Below are 10,242 nucleotides of genomic sequence, written 5' to 3' on the forward strand. Positions count from 1 at the left end.
AATGCATATTTTAATAAAGATGTGACAATACTTTATGTTTAATATTGCACCCTGGTTTTTCCACTTAACTTTAAGTGGTTTTCCGTGTCATTATTAACTCTGCAACTATCATTTGATAAATCATTCACCTTCTATCAAGTAGTTTTGAGGATCTAATCTGTGCCAAGTGGTGGAAATGTCAAGATTAGAATCCACTAAACATTAGAATCTTCTAGGGTTCCCGACCTCGTAACCCAGAACTTTTATTAAACTGAACAAACATACTAATCAAATTAGAATTCTGTTATTGGAAATTTAAGTAGATTGTTGTCTCTCATATTTGTACATAACGGTGTCTTTTACATCTTTGTATGTAATCTACTATCTCTTTTCTGAACTAATTCCTTCTAATAAATTCCCCAGAATGCAATTAATGGGTTTGGGGGTATTAGGGTATTCTTTTCCAGTGATTTGAGAGAGAAAGAAAGAGAGCAAAAGAGAAGCATCAATTCATTGTTCCACTTAGTTGTTCCATTTAGTTGTGCACTCATTGATTGTTTCTCATACACGCCCTGACCGGCGGTCAAACCCACGACCTCTGGCACGTGGGGTCAGAGCTTTACCCACTGAGCAACACTGCCTGGGCATTTTTAAGGTTCTTAATGAGAAATCTGGTTTCTACTTTAATGGAATTTTAAAAGTGAAACCACTCTGTGAGCTGAAACAAATACAAAAAAAAAAAAAAAAAGATACACAAAATTCAATGCCCAGAGGCTGTAATGAAATTCTAACAATATCTCAGATGTGAACAGATATACAATATTTTTAAACTTCTCATGTTTGGCCCTGGCCGGTTGGCTCAGTGATAGAGCATCGGCCCAGTGTGTGGAAGTCCCGGGTTCAATTCCTGGCCAGGGCACACAGGAGAAGCACCCATCTGCTTCTCCACCCTTCTCCCTCTCCTCTCTCCCTATCCCTCTCTTCCCCTCCCGCAGCCAAGGTTCCATTAGAGCAGAGCTGGCTGGGGCGCTGAGGATGGCTCTGTGGCCTCTGCCTCAGGCGCTAGAATGGCTCCGGTTGCAACGGACAACGGCCCCAATGGGCAGAGCATCGCCTCCTAGTGGGCTTGCTGGGTGGATCCCAGTCTGATGAATTCAGGAATCTGTCTCTGCCTCCCCGCTTCTCACTTCAGAAAAAAAATAATAAATAAATACACTTCTCACATTTATCATTTTATTTGTGAAAAAATTTTTGGAAACTGTGACAGTATTTTCCAAAGAGTAATGTCAAGTGGCAAAGAGTGCTGGTCGTTGGCAAAGTGATTTTAGGTAGTAGAGATGTGAACCTGTATTTAATTTTTCATTGGTATATGTTTATGTTTTTGTGTGTTAAGGGGAAAAGAATACAAGTAGAACATCAAACCCACAGTCTCATGGCATTGGTTAGAACAGACTAAGGAAGGAATGAGATAAGTGGGTTTCACAATTCAACTTGAAGAGAACTATTGCACACAGAAGTATACAAATGGCGTGCATAAGAACAGCACCTCCTGTGTGGTTGAGGGGGCCTTGGGAGATGTTGTGACTATTGGTGTGACACGGGATGGCAGTGACAAGGGGCCTAAGCTGATGGGTACCAGAAAGTCCGAGACTTCAAGGAACTTGCTATCTATTAACCATATGTGCCAAGGCTCTGCTGGCCAAACTTTGGACTTTCCTTGGCTCAAGAGATTAAAAATCACATTTTAGACCTCTTTGACTGCACATTAAACCCACCTGGGGAGCTCTTTAAAAGCACCCATGTCCGGGCCCTCCTCTTAGGTTCTACACCCATAGTTCTGAGTGGAGCCTGGTATCAATATTTTTAAGGCTTCCCCAGTGGGTCTAAAGTGCAGCCAGAGTTGAAGACCCCTGATCAAGACCACCTTCCTTCTGGGTGTAGTCCTGCCCCCCAATGGGGGTTGGGGTCTGCACCCTCATTGCTCTCTCTCCCCCCTTTGGCATTGTATTGTAAAAACCCCCAGCCCTTTGCTAGTGGAATAATGAGGCTAATGGCCAATCAAGACCTAATGAGGATTGATTCGTTTATTAAGCTGCAATTATGTGCCAGGTGCTCCCCACTCCCTGAACCCTGGAGACTCAAGAGCAAGCAGGATACCGCGCTCGGAAAGGGGGGGGGGTGCAGGGACAGGAACTCAGGGTGCACTCGGGCTCCAAGCACCAGGGAGATCTCAGTGGAGAGCAAATAAATACGCAGCATTGAATGCACCTGGGTAAACCCAAATCTGGATTACGTGCATGTGTGGGAATCCCATCGGAGCATGGACAACGAGCTCCTAGGCTGACAATGTACTGGAGATGGGTGGGTAAAGGGGGAGGGGCGTTGTGTAGGGAAAGGAACCCAACCAGAAGCAGAGGCCAGTAGGGAACAAACCACGCTAGGTTCAGCAGACTATCAGAGTTCATCCTGAGATTCTAGGTTTCTGGTAAAGCCCTCTCCTGCCACCCCACATCCCACAGAAAAACCAATGTGCAATTCAGGGAAATTGGCCTGAGCATTCCTGAAGGATGGGGCTAAGTTTTGGAAAGGGATTGATGACCAACCATGTATTCTTCTTCTGCACTGGGTACCTGCTATATACCCCAAAACAGTATCCAAATGGGCATCCAGGTTCTGCTTGTCAATCATCGGACAGACCCCTGATCTTCCTGCCCCCGGCCTCTTTGCAAAGCTAAGCTAAAGGACGCAATGGGAGGTGAGAGCAGGTATGTTGTTAACACATGTGTTCTCTCTCCCCAAAATCAGGACCTGTAGCTCATTCATTATGAAATATTCAGGGCTTGGCCTGCTGGAGGCATATTGTAAAGACTTCTAAGCATGAAGAATGTAAACAGGATGAGTAGGGATGACATGGAGTGGGGGAGAATCTAAAAGAGTGCAGTGGAAGGAATTGTGTGAACAGGATGAAATGGAATGCTGTAGAATGGAGTGGAATGATAATGTCACAAAACGGGATAGGGCCTAGTGGGATAAGAGGGGGTGGAAAGGATGGAGGGGTGGGATGGGGTGGGCTGGATAGGGTGGGCGGGGTGGGTTGCAGTGTACTGGTGTGGACTGAAATGGAGTGGATGGAAATGAAGTCGTGTGGACAGGAAAAGAATGGAGTGGGATAAAATGGAAGGGATGGGACGGGGCAAAATGAGTGGAGGGGAAGAAATGGAATGACGTGGAATGAAGGAAGATAGAACGGAACAGAAGGAAATGGAAATGTGGATAGAATGGAATGGAATGGGGTGAGGTGGGATGAGTGAGGTGAACAGTAGTATAGTAGGTATAGTGGCATGGAGTGGGGTGGAATGAAGTGGAATGGAATTGAGTGGAGTGGAATGGAATGGAATGGGGTAGAATGGAACAAAATGGGGTGGAATGAAGTGGAGTGGAATTGAAGTGAATGGAAGGAACAGAATGAAATAGAATGGAATGAAGTGGGATTGAGTAGAATGGAGAGAATAGAATGAGATAGGATAGAATGAGATGGAATGGTTTGGAATAGAACAGAAGGAGTTCTGTGGGATGGGATGGGATGGGATGGGATGAGATGGGATGGGATGGTTCATTCTCCTTTCCATAGGGAAATGTAGTCTAGTCTGTTCACAGAATAGACTAGAAGATGATTAGTTACTTAAACTGGACAGAGGATAGGGATCAGGAGTGTGTCCACTCACAATGGAAGTCTTTTACCTCTCTGGCCTCAACTTTCCCATCTCCAAATTGTGTGTTGAGGTTAAATTATATCTAAGAATTTACCAGCTCTGAGACTCTCTAAGTCTTTACATCTACCATGTAGTCATAATTCAAGAAATATTTCCTAGGTGCTCATTCTATGACAGGCCTCATGCTAGGTACTCAGTCTAGTCGAGATCCAGATTACCCCCACCCAGAAAACACACAATGACAGTACAGGGTGGTACGTATGTTGGCTCCAAGTATCCAGTTGCCCCAGTGGGTGAATCTGAGGTCCCCTAGAATGGACAGTGGGCTACTGTCTGCTGACCTGAGGCCCCTGTGGATGGACAGCTTACGATGAAACTCACAGGTTATGCCCTCAATCAATAGCCCATTCATGCTGAAAAAGACATTTAGTAAGCATCAGGGTCAGGCATTTTGGCCAGTTGTTAAAAATAACCAGTAAATACCAATGCAGCCAGGAGCCAGCCACTCTTAATTTTATAACCCCCCAACATAAGACTCCTGAGACAGCCTTCATTTCCTGGGATGTCTTTCTCAAAGTGTTTTTCTCACCTCCTTGGCCCCACCACCAGATACTTGCTTGATCCTCCAGTACCTAAAGTGAAGCCCACTGTGGAGAGAAGCTGGACTATTTACCATGACACTGAAAGCCGTGTGGGACCTGGCATCCCCAACCCCATTAATTTATTCATTCATTCAATCATTAATTCAACACTAGGCATAGATGCTGACAAAGCACCAGTCTGGTTTGTGGAGATTCCATCATGAGCAAGACAGACACAACAACTGCCCTTCCCAGCTCACAGCTCAGTGGGAGAAGGAGGCAGGGCACTAATTATGCCATAAATAATCTTATAATTATAACTGTGTGATGGGACTGGGGATGGAAATTAGAAGACCTCTGAGCCTCATTCTCACTAGTCTCCATGTAAAATTCAATACCCCTGCTTATCAGACTTCCCTCAGTTCCCTGAATAAGCATGCTCTGTCTCACCTCAGGACCTTTGCACATGCTGCTCCCTCTCCCTAGAAGTCTCTCTCTACTTTATGGCCCCTTCTCCTGGATAACTCTTCCTGATCCTACAGGAGTTAGCTTAGAGGCCACTTCTTCCAGGAGTTTATCCTCAGTGTGGTCCAGGCACTTCCCGTCTGTTCTCCTGTGCACCGTGTTGAACTCCAGAACAGCATTTACTTCAGCGAATGGCAATCGCCTTTTGTTGTCTGGCTACTGCAGTAAGCTAGGAATTTCACTGTGGCATCAGCAGGTTTTTGTTGAATGAACGAGTCAAATCCTTCTCCTTTGTTCAGTCCCATTCACTACTTGATGGACCCTGGGGTCCTTCAGACCTCCACAAAAATAAATGTTTCCCCACTTTGTTTTATTGTGTCCTGCCATCTCTCCTTGACAGAGAAAACTGGACAAACTCAAGGCAGTTTTTCAGTTCTAGCTGCACAGCTCAAAGGCCCCTCTGACCCAGCTCCCTCCTGGGTCCTGGAAGCACAGAAACCACTTGATGAGAGCAAGCCAGGAGGGAGGGCTGCAGGGGCCCTGAGTCCCATCTTCTGCTCTCATCTCCACAACCAGCTGTCATCTTGGGACAACCCCAGTGGATTTTGCTGGGGGAAGCAAACAGTGGGTAAGACTATGGCTCAAATGAGGTCACTGCAATGTGCAGATTCCAAGTTCACTTTTGGTAGACAGAAAAAAAGGCCCCTCCAAAAATGTGCATGTCCAAATCCCCAGAACAGGGCCAAAGGAAATTTGCAGAATTTATTACCTTTGAAATGAGAAGGTTATCCTTGATTAGTTGAGTGGACCCAGTGTAACAACAGGGAGGCAGGAATGTCAAAGTCAAAGAGATATGAAGACAGAAGTAGAGGTCAGAGAAAGAGAGGGAGGTTTGATGATGCTATTTTGCTAGCTTTGAAAATGGAGGAGGGCCCTGGCCGGTTGGCTCAGTGGTAGAGCGTCGGCCTGGCGTGCAGAAGTCCCGGGTTCGATTCCCAGCCAGGGCACACAGGAGAAGCGCCCATCTGCTTCTCCACCCCTCCCCCTCTCCTTCCTCTCTGTCTCTCTCTTCCCCTCCCGCAGCGAGGCTCCATTGGAGCAAGGATGGCCCGGGCGCTGGGGATGGCTCCTTGGCCTCTGCCCCAGGCACTGGAGTGGCTCTAGTCACAACAGAGCGACCCCCCGGAGGGGCAGAGCATCGCCCCCTGGTGGGCGTGCCGGGTGGATCCCGGTCGGGCGCATGCGGGAGTCTGTCTGTCTCTCCCCGTTTCCAGCTTCAGAAAAATACAAAAAAAAGAAAAGAAAATGGAGGAGGGGCCAGAAGCCAAGGAATACAGGTGACTTCTAGAAGCTGGAAAAGGCTAGAAAAAACAATTTACTCCTAAAGTTTCCAGAAGAAACACAACTCTTCTAACATGTTGATTAGATCCTTGTAAGACTTATTTTGGACTTATGACCTTCAGAACTATTGAATAAAAAATTTGCATTGTTTTTAAAAAAATAAGTTTGCGGTAATTTATTACAGCAATAATAAGAAACTAATAAACCCTTCTACTATCCAATCTACCTCTCCTGAATGCTGGGATTCGGTTGGGATAAATTTCATGGTGGATCTAAAACCCTCTAGAAGCAATGGTTGCTCACACTTCAGAGCTATTCTGAAATGATCTCAAGGATCTGACTAGCTCAACTTCCCTCCAGGCTCTGATAGGCATTTTACTGACTCTCCTCTTTCTAGAAAATCTATCTCATAAGCAATAGAGACTGCATGGGGTGATACCTTCTTTTCTCTCCCATTTGTCCTTCCTGCGACCCAGCTGCCATCCTCCATCATTAATGGAAAGGGAAAGAAGCTGTGGGAGTGCTTATCGCCATGAAGGCTCAGACTGGGTGCGGACAGATATTAAATGACAGCATCCCTGTATATTGTTATAATGATGTACCTCCCTCCTGTTTCCAAGATGGCTCCCTAGACTCAACCCTCACATGACCTGAGCTTGCAGTCATATATGTCATAGTAGGACGAGTTATCCCCTCACTCTGTCCTGGTCCCCGCCCCTAGCACTCCAGCCATGCTGTCCTTACTGGACAAATGGATAGATTCATGGGTGGATCACCTAATTCTTTCATTCAGAGGTCAGACCAGATCAACTTCCACTCCCATCTGGGAGCCAGCCCAGACATTCCAGAAGTCTATAGCTCTGGCTTCATGCCCCAGAGAGAAACAAAACAAAACAAAACAAAACAAAACAAAAATCCCAGGCCCCAAACTGTCAGCCACTTTTCAAAGAAAGTCAAGGCTCTATCGCATTTCCTTTCTACCCTCCCAAAATTAAAATGTGCCTCCAGTATAACTTGTTATCAAAAATAGAAGCATTTTATCTATCTTTATTGCAGAACAGAGATTACATGGAGACATTCAATTTGGAGTCAATTTAAATTTCAATTGTCTGTGAAATCTAAATCAATAGGGTATAGTTCAATGACGCTTTAATAAAACAGGACATAACAGAGAAATCATTAGGAATTACGTATGATAAGAGATTGGAGCAAAGCCTCCATAATGGTGGAAGGGACATTAGAAAATTACCCCCAAGCATTCACAAGTAAACCAACTGCTTCCTTTCCCCACGAGACGCCTGAGAAAGTTTAATTGTGCTGTGAGCCCTGGGAATCCATCTCTGTCAGCCCAGTGATTGGGGAACAATTTACAGTGAGTGACAAAGGCAGGGGGTTTGTCTCGCCTACAATGTGTTGATCATGTTCCTCCCTCCGGATGCCTTGAACATGTGTTAAGACCTCTCCAATTCTAGAACTTTCTCTCCTCTCTCATCTGTGTGGCCTCAGTCAGGAGTCCTCACTTCCCTGAGCCTCAATGTCCCTGTTTAATCCGTGGGATGATAGCAGCACCTCATTCAGGTGGTCATTGGAGGCCCAGGTGAGAGAAGTAGCATGGAGTCTACTCCATGAAAGGGTCTTTTTTTGTAGCAATTATTAGAATGGAGGTGGGAGGGGTCACGAGCCTCACCTACATTCCTTCCCCAAGCCCTGTGGATCCCTCCAGAGTCACATATTTAGACAAGCTGAAAGACAGTGTTTTAGGCTCATCTGTAATCTCCGTCTTCTCACCAACTCTAACCTTTTTTTTAGCAAAAGAGAGAGAGAGGAGAGAGACAGAGACAGGCAGGAAGGGAGAGAGATGAGAAGCATCAACACATAGTTGAGTCACATTAGTTATTCATTGATTGCTTTCTCATATGTGCCTTGACTGGGGGCTCCAGCTGAGCCAGTGATCCCTTGCTCAAGCCAGTGACCTTGGGCTCAAGCCAGCAGCCTTGAGGTCATGTCCATGATCCCACACTCAAGCTGGATGAGCCTGCACTCAAGCCAGCGACCTCAGGGTTTTGAACCTGGATCCTCTATTCACTGAGCCACCACCTGATCAGGCACCAACTCTAACCTCTTGAGCTAGGTCCTTCTGTATCCCATGGTCACCTCTTGGGTGCCTCATGGAGCACTGAGCCTAGTAGAATTTTCCCCCGTGAAACAGAGTAAATGGTGGCCCTCAGAGCAATCCAATGCCCAATATCACAGACACCCAGCACCTCCTTCATTGAGAATTCTGATTTTTTTTTCACAGAGGACCATGCTATTAATTCAACTCTCAGCACCCAAAGACACCCCCAAATGGAAACAACCTTAAAGGGAAAGCGCCCGTTACCCAAAGCCTGAACTTTTTTCCTCACTCAGTGCTTCACTTGACTGGACTTCTGGAATTTTCCAGGCAAAAGAGACCCTGCTCTTGACCCACCCATGACCCAGGTGAAGAAAGCAAGACTGGAGGGGTGTTCATAACAGCACACGTTGGTTGAGTGCACACCCTGCGCCATGTGCTGAGCTAGCCAACCTCAGAACATCATCTCAGTCTCCCCCAACCAGGGAGGCAAGACTGCTGCTCATCCCATAGTCTTGGGGGAACTGAGGCCCAGGATACTGAAGCCAATCCTGCCTGTGGAAAAGCCCAGAGTCACACAGCTGTGAGCAGAAGAGCTGGGATCAAGGCCAGCCCTGCCTGGTTCCTAAACAGGGAGTAAGCTTCCCATCACTAGAGGTATTCAAGAGTGTGGGTAATCACATAGCAAGAAGGTAGTAGAGAGAATTCATGAAAGGAGAAACTCCAAAACCAAAGCCCCATGAAGAGGCTCCCTCTACAGTAGGGCTTCTCAACCTCAGCACTACTGACAGTTTGGACTGGATGATTCTTTGTAGTTGGCGAGGGGCTGCCCCGTACATTGTAGGATGTTGAGATGTTAAGCAGCATACCTGGCCTAGATCCCCCAGATGCCAGTAGCAAACCCATGGTCATAAACACCAATAAAATGTCTCCAGATACTCACATGTCCCCTGGGGTGAGGGGAGGGGTACAGAACCTCTCTTGTTTAAAAAATTACTGCTCTGTAAGAACTTTTGGACAAATCAGTCGCCATCCGTGAAGAACAGCTCTGTCAATGAGGTACAAAGTTTTACGCCCTTGCAGTGCCCGCTCGGGAGGGAGACAGCAGTGCACTGCGGCAGCCCTTCCATCACCGCGGAACGCTGTATATCTGCTCCCGCTGTCAGCAGCCCGGAGGGGCAGGAGGAATGTCTCTGCACTGTTAGAAAACACAGAGAAAGATGAGAGGGAGGGATGGAGCGAGAGAAGGAAGAAGAGAGGGAGAGAGGGTGAGAAGGACGGAGGGAGAAAGCCCGTGACCCTAAAACATGACATCTGAATGTAAACATGATTTGATGTAAGTGCAGCAAAACCCAAGCCCTGAGTACCAGACCAGGGCCAACACTGAACTGCTACCGCAGGACTTTGGTAAGGTTCACCATACTTTAGCCATGGTTTAAAATGGAAGATTCTGGCCCTGGCCGGTTGGCTCAGTGGTAGAGCATCGGCCTGCCATGCGGGGGACCCGGGTTCGATTCCCCGCCAGGGCACATTGGAGAAGCGCCCATTTGCTTCTCCACCCCCACCCCCTCCTTCCTCTCTGTCTCTCTCTTCCCCTCCCACAGCCAAGGCTCCAATGGAGCAAAGATGGCCCGGGTGCTGGGGATGGCTCCTTGGCGTCTGCCCCAGGCGCTAGAGAGGCTCTGGTCGCGGCAGAGCGAAGCCCCGGAGGGGCAGAGCATCGCCCCTGGTGGGCGTGCCGGGTGGATCCCGGTCGGGCGCATGCGGGAGTCTGTCTGACTGTCTCTCCCCGTTTCCAGCTTCAGAAAAATACAAAAAATAAATAAATAAATAAAATGGAAGATTCTGTGCATGACAGACCTAGAAGGACCCTTAGAAAGTAGAGATCTGAGAATACTGGGTTGAGAGTGTTGATGGGTAGCCGTGCTGGTCATGTGTGATGGGCACCTTTTTTTTTTTTTTTTTTTTTTTGCTTCCCCACCCAGATTCCTCTCTACCTCCCTCCCCCAGCTCTCTGCCCAGAGGCTGACCCACGTGGACTGCAATGGAG

The sequence above is a fragment of the Saccopteryx leptura genome, chromosome 2 (genome assembly GCF_036850995.1).
Source record: "Saccopteryx leptura isolate mSacLep1 chromosome 2, mSacLep1_pri_phased_curated, whole genome shotgun sequence".
NCBI lineage: Eukaryota > Metazoa > Chordata > Mammalia > Chiroptera > Emballonuridae > Saccopteryx > Saccopteryx leptura.